General features: G+C 35.3%; 1 pseudogene; it reads left to right on the top strand.

The window, feature by feature from the left end:
- The first annotated feature begins 212 nt into the window (after positions 1-212).
- On the top strand, positions 213-312 carry LOC118968402 (U6 spliceosomal RNA; annotated as a pseudogene).
- The last annotated feature ends 11160 nt before the right edge of the window (positions 313-11472 follow it).

Below are 11472 nucleotides of genomic sequence, written 5' to 3'. Positions count from 1 at the left end.
TATCAGGGGTAGAAGGTTAAAAACATACTCCTCAGAAATTTAGTCAGTTTCCCAGATAACTGAATGTTAATAGGGAGAAAGAAGAAATATTCAAAGTGTGCTCTACAGACAGGAAAATCTGACCATTGAGTGAGTGACTCAAAATAACAACATAGCATTGTCTTATTTAAAGTATTTCAAAATTCACCTTTATTAAAAGTGCCATATTGGGCTTGCTTAGGCAGTATATCTATTAATTTTGAACCAATACATGGATTAGCATGACCTTTGTATAAGGATGATATGTAAATTTGTGAAGCATTTAATTTTTTTGCATTTTCAGCCTGAAGTACAGCATGTATGTGCAAATGCTAAAATGCCTTAACATTATACTACAGTTTATACTAAAAATGTACTAGTATTGCTGGCTTGAAATTAAGCCCAATGAGACATTTAGGGAATCCATAAACACATCAGTAAGCACATGTAGTTTACTTATTTCTAAAATGTTTCTTTTTGAAAAACTAGTAGTGGACACATTTGGATCACATTTATAAAGTTATAAAAATAAAGATTTGATTGTGGTGCTTATTCCAGAAACAAAGAAAAAAAAACCATATTAACTCACGTTGTAGTTAATATGAATGGTTGCTTTTGACTTTTACCTGATGGTAAAAGATAAACTGATTCGTATTCAAAATTTCAAGTTTACTTGAACAAAAATCAATTTCAGTGGGCCAGCACCAAACCAAAGTGGTTAGGAGGGCTCTGCTAACAGGAGCTAGGGGAAATGCTTTTATAGAGAAGAGGTGGAAGCAAAGCATGGAAATTATTTGATTGTATGGAGCCTAAGCCGTTTGCCTTATTTGGAAAAGCTGAGTTGGCCGTTCGTGATTGGTTGGACTTAGGTTTTGATTTTTTAACTTTTAGATTAAACCTTTTAGGATTAGGTTGTGGTTTGCTTAAGCAGCCTGCTAAACTATTAGCCACCTCAGTCTAATGGCCTCTTTGTTTAGTTAGTTTGACACCTGTAAGACTAATGTTCATTTTCAAATTACACTATGGTCATGTTCCACAAAATCCGACTTGAATGCTCAGTCACTTTCAGTTCTATGCTGTGACAGTGTATGAAAACAATTTCCCACCACATTGCACATACAAATATCCCCACCTCCATTCTAAAATGGCTGCCAGAGGGCACTGACTTTCTACGTCTGAATCCAGGGTATAACAAAAGTAAGGGGATAGGTAAACAAAATAGTAATGGGATTATTGAGGTATCCTCTTTTACTTGATCATTCTTTGTTTACTTGATTAATCCACATTTCTTGTAGTTCTGTATTTAAAAGACAAAAGACACAAGAATAAGAATGGCCCAGAAGTTGTATCTAAGGTTCATGAACTCTGGATAAAAAGCAGTAAGTTGTTTTTAAGACATTTCGATAACAATATCAATAAATACAATTTTATATTTATGTTAACATCAGGCAGTATTTTCCTGCTAGGAAAATGGAGAAATTCAAATAAATATTTAAGCCCATGACTTTTGGAAACCCCCTAAGGATTGGTATGGGTGGTTGCTGGGGGAACAAACTGTGTGATGACAGGGTTGGAACACCTAGCCCCTGACTCCCCATTTCCATAGGGGGAAGGAAGTTGGAGGCGGAGTAAATTACCAATAGCTGGTGAATTAACCAATCATGCCTGTGTAATGAAGCTTCTGTAAAAAGTATGAACTGGAGAGGTTCAGGGAGCTTTTGGGTTGGTGAACACATTGAGGTACCAGGAGAGTGGTGCACCCTGAGAGGGCATGGAAGGTCTGTGCCCATTTCTACATACCTTGCCCGATGCCTCTCTTCCATTTGGCTGTCCCTGAATTCTTTATAATAAATGAGTAATAGTGAGTAGAGTGTTTTCTTAAGTTCTCTGAGACACCCTAGCAAATTATCAAACCCAAGTAAGGTCAGGGCAATCGCAATTTAGAGCTGGTCATTCAGAAGTACCTGTCATAACCTGGGATTTGTTATTGTCATCTCAAGTGAGGGCAGTCTTGTGGACTGAGCCCTCAACCTGTAGGGTCTGTGCTAACTCTGTGTAGTGTCAGAATTGTTTAATAAAAAAAGGAAAAAAATTTATACATTTGGTATCAGAAATATTGTAAGGAAGTAGTTTTTCCTTTAATTCCTGTTATTGGTATTTTATTTTAGCCACATCCAGCAACATTTTCAACTGGCATATATTTTGTATACTTAATAGATTTAATAAAATTTGTGAGTAAATGTTATGAAGACACGTGACCATTTAGGGTAGTAATTATAGCTCTCAGAGGCCTCATTTTAACTCTAAATAAACATTACTATTTCAAGAAGAATAAAAGTATTAAAAGCCTGGTATAATATTTTATGAATTTCTTGATAAAATACTATTCTTTCTTTGGTCCTTATATATGTAAACGATACCCCTCTCATTGATTCAGTGTAATCAAGAATTATAATCTCTAATGGCATCATTAGCACTCAAGACAATCAACTGAAAAACTCAAGATTTCTAAGAATCCATTATACTAATGTAAAATTGCTTTCCTATATACCAGAAACAACCTCTTAGGTACCATAACGGAAAAATATTTCAAATCATAATGACATCAATTATATATAATGCATGAGAATAATCTCAACCATGAGTTACCTATGGTTGGTTTTCCCCTTGAGCAATTCTGATTTTATTCCCCACTGACCTCAAAGCAGAACTCAGCGAACAGTTCATATTGTCTCCATAAGGATATCTTTGGACTCACTAGAATTACTAAAAATGTCATGACTTTTGGGAGGAGAGTTTACACAGCTTTTGCCACAACACTGGTTCCCTGCAGAATGTCTCCCATCTCTTACCTTGTTTTTGATTATTTCCGTATACCCAGAGAGATCCTCCTTTGACCCTTCCCGTATACAGCTTTTAATTTTGGAGACTAATAGGGTATGCAAACAGTTAAAAACGTGTATACATGGAGAGCTAACAGAAAGTGTAAGAGAAGCACTGTTTTCAATATGTAAGTGGAAAAGGATATAAACATATGAATACACGTAGGAGATGTTTCCTAATAAACAGACGAAAACTATTCAATATTAAAAAAGAATTTCAAGTTAAGTAATAAAATAAATAATTTCACCTAATAAACTGCCAAAAATGTAAAGAAAACGATGAATATACTTAAATTTTTGTGAGGTGTCTCATCTTGGTTGTAGTTGAAATGCTAGCATTTCAACAAGCAATTTAGCAATGTTATCTCGAGTCCAAAATGTAACCAGTCTCCTTGACTTAGTTCAGAACATCATCTTCTCAGTTGAAATGTCTTCTTAATCTTCTTAACGATTGTTTAAATCTTACCACACCAGACAATGTTATATTCCTAAGAAACAAATCGAGCATGCCAGGCCTCTTGGTGGATCAAAATCCCTGGTAATGGGATTGTTGTTCCTTAAGCAAAGACATGCAAGAACATTCACTGTCTACTAGCAATAGATATTGTTTACTGAACAATTATTTTATTTTATTATGTTTTCTAAGGGTTTATCCTGTTTTATTACAGTTTAACCATAACAACCAAGGTTGTTATGGTTATTGTCTCCTACGGTTATTGTCTCCATTTTACATATGAGACACAAAGTTGTTAACTTTCTCAAGGTCACCCAGGCAGTTTGACACCAGAGTCTGAGTTTTAACCGCTATGCTATACTCTCTGTGAAAGGGCCCCCAGCCTTAGTCTCACTTACCACTTTCCCCAAGCACCCTACTCTTCAACCACACTAATATTCTTTCCATCCCCCAAATAAGCTGCCTCCCTTATTATTTCAGATATATGTTAATTATTCTACTTAGGATTCAGTACTCAGTCAACCAGTCCAAACGTACCCTGAAAAGCCAGCACTAACGTGCTCATCATGTTGTATTGTTAGTTATGTTAGTTATGGAAGAGTCTTTTCATTGCCTACTCAGTATTCATCCTCTTTTAAAACAAAGATTTTCTCAGATTTCCTCACAGCTAACTGTGGCTGTGTTTCTAAGTTATCCCCAACGACATGTTAAGTTACAGTTTTAATGGGGAGAGCTTAAGTTGAGAAGCGTTGGTCTTGCTGCCAGTATTTTCTTGCTAGAGCTCCAGCAGCCAGATTGTGATCTTGACGCTTTGACGCTTAAGGATAGTGAAGGGGAAAGATCAAAGAAGTCCAAGTCTCTGATGACTTCAGGAGCCACTGTATCATCCCTGGGTTACTCACCTCACTTGAGATATACCTCTGTTATTGGTAGCTAAATACAATTCCTAACTGATAATATTTGCCAAAGGTAGAAACAGAATTATACCTTTTTATTTTCAGCATATATCATGTCTAGATCTCAGTCTCTAGAATGGAGTAGGTACCCTCAAAATGCTTGCTCAATATGTGGAATTTTTTGCACCAGGAAAATGTAAATAGTACTGTCATAAAATGCAACATAAACAAACACTGGGGGTTGATTACAATTTTTTTCTCTTTGACTGGACCCTGTCATCAAGTTTAAGCAGCTCTTGTTACATCATCAGATACCAAATATACACATATACTTTTATTTACTTTTATAATCCACTTCTTACCAGTTTTCTGGTGCATGGGGTACAATGGAGGACTGGGATGATGTTGCACCTGATTTAGGTTAAGGACTTTTTTACATCTGAGCATAATGAGGAGGCTTGGGTGAAAGTGGAATTTATGCCTGAATTATCTTGATCATTGCCTTAGCAGTCTATTCTTATAGAACTTATTTTGAATTTGGGTATGCTCTTGCTTTTGGAATATATGCTGCCTCCAGGGAAGGACTGTGTTGGATAATCTGTATAGTATTGAATAAAACTCTTTACTTTTGAAATGTTTAGTTAATATTTAGTCAATGGTGCCAAATTATTTCCTTTGTTCGACTGTTCACAGAATCTAAGAAGAAAACATGAGCTTATATATGGCCCAAGTCAAGTACACAAATAACTGATTTAGAGGGCCATAAGAGATTAGGCAAATAAAATAAGAATGCTATTTTAAAATGTAATATCCTGAAACATACCTGATTACATACTTATGATCCTGGATAGACTGAACCAATAAAATCCAAGAAGCATTTTATTTCCACAGTGTATGTGTGCAGCAAACCCTAAGCGATCATTTTAAGAGGCTTATGATGTCCAACCAATTTCACTTTATTTCTGGCATTCTCCCATAGAGACATTGCAATAAAAATAGACACTCCTATGCAGATTTTTATTCATAATTCCATGATGTTTGTGTATTTGAGAGTATTTATTGCTTACTTCAATAGGCCCATCTGATTTACCTTTTCAATAAGAAATGATTTCAGGAACATTTAGCTAAGGTGTTCACCACCTCCTCTATTGAGATATGCTGTTTATTTCTTTTTTTTTTCTAGCTTACTCTTTCACCATCCCACCTCTAAATCTATCTAGGAACTTCAGTAACAAATGATCCTTCCTGTTTTTTCTCTACTCTCTTTATTCTCATAAATACTAAGAAGGCATTCAGGCCAGCAGCTTAATTATTTCTTTGTTTTTCTCCTCTTTGATGTCTCTTATACTTTACTGTAAACTTTCAAAGTCATAATTTTGAGCTGTTAAAACCCTCTATTCATTTTGATACCAATACTAGATGGTATTGAGATTTTGCCTTATTTTTCCAGTGTAAAATGTCTAATACATGTCACCCAGAGCTGCTTCCACGAATTGTGATTGGAGACACAGACTTAAGTTTCTCCACACATTGGGCAGCCTTCGTGAACTTTGCTGTCTTCATGAACTTGAGATCTTTCTCAGCCCAAGGGTAGCATTATAGGTATCTGAATTTTACTTTGTGTCTGTTAATATCCTGGCTTCAATATAGACTTATTAAATATCTTGGTTTTTAATTTTTTTGTGATAAAAAGCTCTGTGGCTGTTACAGTGGCAGTGTCCTGTCCTTTGGAAGTCCTTGCTGTGAGCACTGTAGGTCCTCTTTACTTGTTCAGTCTATTACTTCTCTTTTTAATGGCTTCTTGTTTCTTCTGAGAACTTTGCCAGAGACACCTTTACATTCCCACATACATATTGACTCATTTCTCCATCACAGCAAATTTATTTATGCTACCAATATCTGTGACTGTCTATATACCTATACTTACCTAATATCTGTTTATGTATTCTTATCTATGAAGCATACTTTTGATACCTACTAAAGTCCAAACACAGTAATCATATGTTTTATATACATTTTCTAGTTCAGTTTAATCCTCAGAAGAATCTTGTAAGATAGCTATTACCACATTTTACAGAAGAATCTGTATTTTAACTTATCTACTTAATAATATCAATCTTCACTGAATGCCTAATGTGCGATAGCCATTGTACTAGGAACCTGACTTATTTTTTATGTAATTATTTATTGCCTTGTTTAAAACTATATTTAAAGCAGCTTAATTTAACTATTCTCTAATTTTTATGGCAACTCTGAAAATGGAAATCTCATTTTAGGGATGATGAAAAAAATCTAGAGCTCTGTTTATTCATTTCATATTTATATCTACAATCCACAAATAGCATTTTGGGGGGACCTTTACTTGATTGCCTACCCTTGCCTTACTGCATTTGTTATAGGTCCTCAGAGTAACCAGAATTTTTTATTTATAGTACTTTTTCCACTTTTATGTGTGTGTGTGTGTGTTTGTGTGTGTGTGTGTGTGTGTGTGTGTATATATATATATATATATATATATTTGCTTTATAAATGTTATTCTCTGTATAACTAGAAAATATAGCTAAATAAAAATAGAAAAAAAAATTCTTCCTGGAATATTCTCCCTTTGCTTTAATGTCTGGCATTAAAACTAACAAGTCACTTATCCAGGAGCTTTCTGATCCCTAGAGTAGGTCTCCTTTTAACTCTGTATAATTCTCCTTCAAATAATTTAGCAGGGTTTTGATTAAGTAATTTTTTTTAAATTAAGACTTTACTTTTTTAGAGCAGTTTTAGGTTCACATCAAAACTGAGGAGAAGGTACAGAGGTTTCTTATGTTCTCCCTGTCCCCACCCCGTACCCCATCGCAGTCACTGTCCATCAGTGCAGCAAGATGCCACAGAGTCTCTATGAGCCTTCTCTGTGCTACACTGTTCTCCCCGTGATCCCCCACACCATGTGTACGAAACATAATACCCCTCAATAACCTTCTCCCTCCCTCCCCACCCGCCCCCCACACCCCTCCCCTTTGGTAACCACTAGTTCCTTCTTGGAGTCTCTGAGTCTGCTGCCATTTTGTTCCTTCAGTTTTGCTTCATTGTTATACCCCACAAATGAGGGAGATCATTTGGTACTTGTCTTTCTCTGCCTGGCTTATTTCACTGAGCATAATGTCCTCCAGCTCCATCCATGTTGTTGCAAATGGTACGATTTGTTTCTTTCTTATGGCCGAATAGTATTCCATTGTGTATATGTACCACATCTTCTTTATCCATTCATCTACTGATGATGGACACTTAGGCTGCTTCCATATATTGGCTATTGTAAAAAGTGCTGCAATAAACATAGGGGTGTGGGAGGTTGGGTGGGGAGGGAGCGAGAAGGGGATTGAGGGGTATTATGTTTAGTACACATGGTGTGGGGGATCACGGGGAGAACAGTGTAGCACAGAGAAGGCACATACTGGATCTGTGGCATCTTGCTGCACTGATGGACAGTGACTGCATTGAGGTATGGGTGGGGACTTGATAATATGGGTAAATGTAGTAACCACATTTTTTTCCTGTGAAACCTTCATAAGAGTGTGTATCAATCATACCTTAATATAAAATTAAAAAAAAAAAGAAATCCAGTTAAACTCGTTTAAATATGAAGGTCTAATAAATATATTCTTGTGCATCTTAAGAATCAGAAAGTGTATCACACAAAGATGTTCCTTGTGAACGTACTGAAAGTAGTACTGTAATAAAAAACATACAGGAGGTAGCAAGAAGAGAAGTGGAAGGTCAGAGTGTTCCTAAGTGCTAGTTTTATTTTTGAATTAATAAAGCATGAAAAATAAAGCAAACAAAGACACTATTCTAACAATACAGACTTAAAAACCTAGACATGCCAATTTGGGATGAGGATGAAGGAGAACAAGTCTGTTTCTTACTTTGAGGGAGAGAGGTAAGGCTCTACATAAACTAAAGACATTACTAGGCAAAGATAAAGATGATATGAAAGAACAACGTTCAGAAGACTAGAAAGTGAATGCCGGGTTTTAAGACTAGGAGAACTTTCGTACTAACAAGTAGGATAAAGAAAATGGAAAGAAAAAATAAAAATAATAATTAAAAATATAAACTAACAGGGAAGAAGTATTCTAATGTAACATTAAGTGGATAAAACTCACTAGTTAAATGTAGAGAACACTGACTGGATTAAAATATATGATATATGATAAATGAAGCACCACGAAGAAAGGATAGACAGCTGGTGTTCAGGAAATTGACTCATTAAATGCAGAAAGTCAAAGCTGGATTCCTACCTTATTTATACCACATATGTAGGTGCATGCCCAATAAATTAAAGATCTAAATGTGAATGCTTAAACCATAAATAAAGCACAAAATGTAGGAGAATATCTTTGGAATATAGGGATTAATAAAAATAATTCTCATGCAAGTTTCAAAAAAAAAGAAGTCAAACATTAAAAAAGAAAAAAAATAAGGGAGAAAGAAATGTGACAATATCAAAATGAAAGATTCCAAGTGAGTGAAAGACACAATAAATCAAGAAAGGAAACAAAAAGAGTTACATACTGGACCAACATATTTGAAACATCTAAACTTACAAGGAATTCGTCTGGACAACAGAGAAGAGAACTGGAAATCCCCAAGGTAATGACATGAAATCCAGGAGGAAAATACACAGAAGGTATACACAACTTCACAGACGAGAAACCCAGTATCTAACAGCTGTTCAAAGAAATGCTCAGTATCAATAGTTACCAGAGAAATGTTAATTAGAACAATAATGAGATGGCACTGACCACTAAACACATATGGAATATTAGAAAAGGGAAGCAGCACATTTTAGTGGGTAGTGAGGAACTCTCATGATCTGTGGTGGGAGGGCTGTTCTGAAGGGCAGTTTGACAGCACTGGTAAGATTACGTCTGTGTATACCCAACCACACAGTGACTATCCCTGAGAAATTCTCCCACCTTGAATCCAAGGTGATATGTTAAAAAAATTTTCAGGTGTTCTTGGTGGAGTGTTGGATTCATCAGTAGAAGAATGAGTTTGTAAAAGTGGCATATTAATTTATGTTATAGAAACATGTGCATAAAAAAGAACCAGATAGATTAGAAATAAATCTCTGGGTACATTTTTAAGAGCAGTGGGCTAGGACACTAGGAAAAAAGCAAGAAAGCAGAATGTGATTTATAGCTTAATACCATTTGTGTAATTTAAACAACATATGCACAAAATATACCAGTACACATCTTACAAGAAAACATGAATACTTGAAGAAAATAAGTAAATATATTTAAATAGATGCCTAGGAAGGCAGGGTAATGGAAGCAGGATCTTGGCAGCAAGGGGGAAAATAAACAAGGGAAGGTCTTGGGCAGACTGCGGTCCTGAGAAGGGAGAAGGGAGAAGGAAAGCAAAGAGACGGACCAGATTCTGGGAAGCAAAATGGGTGGAACCCAGATGTCAGCTTCCTCTTCATCATTAGCAGTTCTCTTTTTTGCCTTTGTAATGGGGCTTCTGAGTAAGATTTCACTTAGAAATTTTATCTAGTGCTAAAAAGCAGTTTTAAAGACACAGAACTAGGGTATAAAGTACTGTTCTTGGAAGCTAGTGCCTTAAATTCCACAACCTGTCCCAACACAATCTCTGCCTTCGGCTAAAACCCTGAAACCTCCTGTCTTTGTTTCCCCCTCTGTAAACTGAGAGTAAAATACCTCTGTTTTTCTTAATCTCTCAAGATTGTTATGATAAGGCAAAAGAATCTGATGACCCTTGAAATTATATCTGAAATCAATGAGTCATGCAAGAGAATACCTGTTGCTGTGCTGTATTAATGTGTAGGATTGTTCTTGCCCAGAGGTTTCTCTGTAGCACCTGTGAGCTGTAAAAAATTACGTGGGATCAGGCTTAGAAGTATGCCTGTGGAAATCTCTGTACTCACCCCAGACTCCCCTTCTAACCCCACCCCAAGTGAGTAATGAGATGAGGTCCTCAGATATTCTGCCAGTCAGATACCCCCTTATAGAAGCAGGTCTAGGTTAGACTCCCTTAGGACCAAATAAATAGTATGATTTATAAAATGTCTTATGTCTGTGGTTTCCCTGCTCTTTTTCTGATTTATCTCTTTAATTAATGCAGTGGTTCTCAAAACTTTTTGGTCCTAGAGACATTTTATACTCCTAAAAATCATTGAAAACTCCACAGAGCTTTGACTTTTGTTGGTTCTATCTATTGATATGTACTATATTAGATATTAAAACTGAGAAGTTAAAAAATATTTATTAATTCATTAAAAAAATAACAGCAAACCCATTGCACTTAACATAAGAAATGTATTTTCCAAAGCACACTCATATTAGAACTCATGGTTTTAAAACTAAAGTCTAATGTGTTTGTTTAAAAAATCTTTATTAAGAAGACTGTTTACCTTCTCTAAGGAAGAATTTAGATTATTCTTCAAGAAGAATAGTAGTTTTGGAGCAGGCTCCTGAAAAAGTTTGAAGACATGATTTCTGTGTTGAGTCTTGACTAATGATGAAAGATTTAAGGGGGCTTAGAAGTTTTGGATAAGTTTGTTAGTTCTCACATTGTATTTTTTACTACACTACATAACATTTTGTTTGAGATGAGAACTGATTTTAATTTTTGCTAATCAAAATGGTAGATATCAGGAACAGGGCTGGTAATACAAATCTTAAAATTGTGCATTTTAATTACTGCTAGACACTCATATTAGAACTCACAGTTAGAGTACCAGAATAAGAAGCAAGAATATATTTATGTTTGTCCATTCAAAATACTTATTGTGATATATATAGCATTTAAATGTATGTAAATATACATCCATGTAGTGATTTTTTTTTTTTACTTACAATGTATTCCTTCTTAGACAAAGCCCATCCTATCAAACCCAAGAATTATGTAAAGATATTGCTTGGCATTGATGCTTCATATTTTAAAATACAAATAGTTACAGTGTTCTGATAGCCTAATGTGCTACAACCAACGCAATCACTTTTTAATTTATGATGAATCTAAATTTTAATCATTTTTTTCCCTTGAACTGTGTACTAGTTATAAATTATTCGAAAGACAGTGTGAAATGTCAACAAATCTTATATGACAGTATAGCTCATTTAGTATCTTAAATCAACACTGTTTTGCACTGGGAGCTAGGGAACCAGGATTTTTAGGATATAAGGCATAGGAAAATTCAGAAAGG

This window comes from Manis javanica, chromosome 8 (genome assembly GCF_040802235.1).
Source record: "Manis javanica isolate MJ-LG chromosome 8, MJ_LKY, whole genome shotgun sequence".
Taxonomy (NCBI): Eukaryota; Metazoa; Chordata; class Mammalia; order Pholidota; family Manidae; genus Manis; species Manis javanica.
Note: the sequence above shows the minus strand (reverse complement) of the source record. Positions and strands in the feature narration are given on the sequence as shown.